Raw genomic sequence first — 5,536 nt, 5'->3', positions numbered from 1 at the left:
ACCAAATTTGGATTTGGGTAAACAGATGGAGCATGAATCTTAAAATTTGAAGTTAGGATCACTGTTGAGGTGTATGATTAGGTTTATGAAGTTTGGAAATTCGTACTAAAAGTACTTTTACATTATACCGAATTTGGTTTGAATATATGCCACATAAATCCTCATAAAGTAGGGTAACCCGGTAAAATGTTCTAATGTAAATGCCGTATAATGTGTACTAAATGTTACTAAAAGCCTGTTTTTGTAAAATTCCAAACGAACGAATTCGAGTGACTTACGACCAAACTCCTTGGTTTTGAAAAATATGTAATTTATTTTTGTTTTGAATCAGAAAATATTTATAAACATAAATAAAGGTTTGGTCGTAAGTCACTCGAATTCGTTCGTTTGGAATTTTACAAAAACAGGCTGTAAATTTGGTAAAATTTGAATTTTGGATGAACGAATAGAGCTGGAATCTTGAAATTTGGAATTAGGATCATTGTCGGGGTGTAGGATTGGGGTATGTAGGATTTTTTGGAAACACGCACTAATACTAAATGGTGAGTGAACTGAAATTTAAAATTTGGAATTACGATTACTGTTGGAGTGTAGGGTAGAATTGGAAATTCGTACTAAAGTGTTATAAATTCTACCAAATTTAGTACAATTATATTAGGGTGCAGCGATTCGGCTTAAATCCTGAAATTAGGAAATATATTTCCTATTAGATATCTAATTATATTAATGTATACCAAATGTGGATACACCAACGAAGTAGCGGGCATATGCTAGTAATTAAATGTTTTATTAAATATCACACGAAAAGAAATTTAATTTTTTATTTGGATTAATTGATTTGATATATATAAAACAGGGGAAAAACGTTAAATTCGCCACAATTACTTGAAATGAAAATATACGCAACATTCAAACCTTAAACCGTGGACCGACCTTGACAACGCATGGTATCTAGGAACATGTGTATAAAATCATCAAAATACGGTAATTAAGAGGGCAAAGTTATATGAGGGCATCACCAACGAACACAGGATTTTATTTCGTGGGGTGAGGATCAATATAAAAATTTCCATTGAAGTACCAAAGCCCAATTTAGAACCTAACATTTTTGCATCGCAATACTTCACGCTAAATATAAAAAAATACCGAAAATCGGTGGGGCAAGGCCTATATGCGGGCCGATATAGTAGATCCTCGAACCTGACGTTCTAGTTTTCTATCTCGATATCCCCCGAAGGTAGAATGATTACAATAGATGGCTAAATCGTCTTACATTCCATACTTTGGATATAAACCGACAATTTCGAGTACATAATATACCCAATACTGTGGTGGAATACGGCTATATGGGGACAACCCCAAAACGCGTAACAAATCAGTTAACTATATTAGTATAAAAAGGGGATTATATGGGGACTACCCCTAAAAGGGGCGAATAAGAATAACTTTTGGGAGGGAGATTTGTTACCGTATATGACTACAAAATACCAAATTACAGCGAATTCGCTTGCGCTTATAACCCTCAAAATATCAACAATGCGGGGGTACCGTTATTTGGGGGCTACGCGAAAAAGTGGACCTATATTTATAATTTTAAGTGGAGATATGGTACCCAATAAGAATACAATGTAAAACTCGCTCAAGAACCCCAAAATACCGAAAATTGTGGGGTACCCTTAATGGGAGCTATGCCTAAATCGTAATGCAGTAATTCAATGATACCATTCTGCAGCAAGAGCATGTTGTATTTTCTGCCATAGTTATTTGTGTTTCTCTTATGACAAGAAAACTAAGCAATTAAATGTCTTTAAAAAGTCGGTGAACATTGAGCTATATGAAAAAAATTCTGGAACGAAGTATTTTTTTATCAATAACCTGTAATGGCAAATTACTTTTGTTTATAATTCGTAAAATGTTGCCATTTTTATATGAAAGTGTATTGTTCGAAACGAACCTGTTTTTTTAACATCTTTCAACCTGTGACTGAAGTTAAACTTCATTTCAAAGTTAAAAGAGGCTTTTGCAGTGTAAGTCAATATAGTATCGTATTTTTGTTATAATATATAATTATCTGCAATGATATGTGGGCGATGACTTTATTTGGCTCTTTACGATTTCGATATTTATTTATATTTTATCAAATACAACATGAATGTTGTTGTTGGTATTCAATGTCATTACAACAAAAAAATGTTTTGTTTATTTACGTTTGTTCGAAAAAGAAAAGAAAATATTCAATGAAGTACATGGGGAACGATGGGAACAGAAAGGAAAGCCTACATTAAGGAGGCCTTCATCTATTCCAAAGGAAGACATTCGCTTCATCTATAAGAATATTATCACTTATATATAGACATTAAGCACTGCGGTTTAAATTTACCTTACAAGCGTCTAAACAAAGGAAGTTTACCTACTTCTTATGGTCAAGTTGTACGGTATTTTTAACGTATTATTTCTTAAAGGAAGCCAAACAGCCAAAATTAAAGTGCCCAAAATGAATGATTGCGAGGTAATGGCTTTTGTTCAACTGGCTTGTTGCACCGCTCGCATTATTTGCATTTCGGAAAAGCAGCTGGCGAACCTTACACACGCCTCAATGTTCGCTCAATGGAATGTAAATTCAAACTTCGTTGCCCTAATTATTACTATTCCAAAAAAAAAAATATATAATATAATGTTTTTGCAAAATAGTCAGGCTTAATCCCAGTTTGTTGTTTTTATAAAAAAAAACAACTATTTATTAGTTGTAAATAGTTGTTTTTTTTTTTATAAAAACAACAAACTGGGATTACACACGCTGACTATTTTGCAAAAACAAAATACAAATGGTATCCCAAATAACCCGCCAACACTACTGAAAATATATAATATAATATAAAAAATATACAAAATAAAATAAAAATATTAAATTATCATTTTAAGAAGACTTTCAGCTTTTCCTGAAATATGCATTCAGATCTTTATCCCGCTCAAACTCTTTCAACTCTTTTATAAGAAGATCTCAAGCTCTACCGTAATAATATATCCTTCTCTCCTATATGAATAACTCCAGATAGAACACTAACCCTCTTAAATAAGAATAACTCTCCTTTAAAAAAAATCAGAGTTTAAGGCTTAAACTTTAAGCAACGAAGTTCATTTTATTTTACTACCATACATACAAACACATACATATGTGCAATATGTCAAGCATTTTTAAATGATGTTGTTCAACCGCTTTTTCAAAAATACCATGATTCCTGAAAAAATTTAAACTTATTTTTAACTGATAAATACTTATTCAATGGCTTACCTTTTGGCAGCATTTTGAAATATTAAAAATATTTGTTTACTTTTGAATATTGTGCATGTTTGTCCAAATTCATCTTTGTGAATAAAAAAGAACATAAAAACGATACGGTTACCTTCTTAATTTACCTTGGGTATGTCCAAATTATTTTGACAATGAATGGTTGTCAAAATACTTTATTTGTTGTACCAACATATTTTATTAACCCTTGAGTCCTGATTTTTTTCATTTTTCCCATCCAACAGAAAATTCTCATTAAAAACCTCAGAGGTATTTTTGTATTTGTTTGCAGTTTATTGTGATCATATAAAAGAAGCTCTTAATGGTACAACATTCACAATTTGTGGTTAGGTGACATACCGTCCACTATCCACCAACATGAGGTTTCGATGGAATTACTTTATAATAATATCGAAGTAACGACCAGAACAACAATTGCAAAATAACTACTTAGAAAATGTTGCATAAACCTCAATTACAATAACAAATAAGAACAACAAATGCAATAAGATGCGGTTGCAATGTTACACATACATAGGTACTTGGTAAATACATAGAGAATGGCCATAGGATAAGAAACGTGGGATACAGTATTCCCCGCTTAATTACCTCCACGCTTAATTACCTTCCACGGTTAATTAATCCGATTTCAGAATACCCAGTTATTTTCAGTAAAATCCGTTACAAAATTGCACGTTTAATTACCCCCTTTTATTTACCCATTTCATTTATTTGCCCCTAAATAACCTACCCCAAAGTAACAGTACCTTTAAATCCGTCCCATGCAATTACCAAATGTTTTTTTTTTAATCTGGCAACTTAAACTTCACTTAAAATGACTTACATCTGCAAGTGCTCTTGCCACATATGTGCACATAAAATCTATTGTTTTGAAAGTTTTCGTGAAATGTCTCCCAGAAATACATCTTTGTCTATCAAACTAAAGCACCAGTTAATATCTCAAGCAAAAAAGAAAGAAAAAACAGAACACCAGTGTCCACCGATATTTACACTTGCTGGGTAATTAACCGGGGTCCACAGATAATTACCCTAGCGAGGTAATTAACCGTGCACGCTTAATTACCTTCCACGGATAATTACTCAAAAATCTTGAAATTTTCATTGAGGTAATTAAGCGGGGTTTACTGTAGTACCCAAAAACATCACAAGAACACTGGAGTGCTATTTGAAATTAATTGCATTAATCTAGATCGATTTAGAAAAAATATTTGTAATTGGTCCAACCATATTACAAGACATTTCCCACTCTCGTCTACAAACTGAGAATTAATAGAAAAATTGCCTAAAGTATCTCATGTTTAAAAAAGCAAAAGTGATGGATTATTTCTTGCTTTGTAACATAGCACATTGAGTATAAAATCTCAGTAATTTCAATCACTAACTTAAACACATTAATAATATTAAATAAATCACAAAACCATAGTTAAAATATTTATTTATAGTTATGCTTTCATAGTTTATATTATTTATTTTTTTTTTTGCACAGACGTGATGCATACTTTCAGGCATCTATAACATATACCCATTATAGCTAAACAATACCAAATACTTCTAATGCATTCCATTCCGTTCCATACATCCACTAGCATCGAACATAAACAATTTCATGCAATCTATTTATTTATATTTTCTATTTATTTGGGTTCTCCTTCATATTTTTGAGGTTCGCCATACAAATCTTTACATTGTTGTTGCTGTTGTTGTCGTTATTGTTGCAGCTGCATTGAAAGTAGAACAAAGAACTCTGAACATATGTTTTTGGTAATAATATGTTGCAAGCGAAGCAGGCAAGCAAGCCATCGAGCAAGAAAACCAAGTATCGTTATTTATATTGGAAAACTTACAACAAACGGAAATGGATTACGTGCCTCAAGGAAATAGGATACCAGTTCTAGTGTGTAGTGTGCGTGTGTGTGTGTTTTTTCTTTGGGTGCTAGTGAAGGAGTAGAAAGAAGAAAATATGTCGAATTAGAAAATATAGATGGGTAGAAACCGGAAAGGGAAGTATTGACAATGGCAGGGCTGCTTTAATAAATGTAAAAATGTACTGCAGAGATTTAAAGGGATTGAATTTGAAAAAAAAAAATCCAGGGGCTTCCTATTTTACTTTCAATACTTAAACAGAATAATTAAACAATATAATTAATAATTACAGTATTTAATGTCATTATGTAGATAAAAAGTGAGGAAACAAAATTTGTCTATACTAAAACCATTAAGAAAATA

This window comes from Musca vetustissima, unplaced genomic scaffold (genome assembly GCF_032173495.1).
Source record: "Musca vetustissima isolate MV318-11 ecotype Yass unplaced genomic scaffold, APGP_CSIRO_Mvet_v1 utg23908, whole genome shotgun sequence".
Taxonomy (NCBI): Eukaryota; Metazoa; Arthropoda; class Insecta; order Diptera; family Muscidae; genus Musca; species Musca vetustissima.
The sequence above is the reverse complement of the archived record's forward strand: the minus strand, read 5'-3'. Positions refer to the sequence as shown.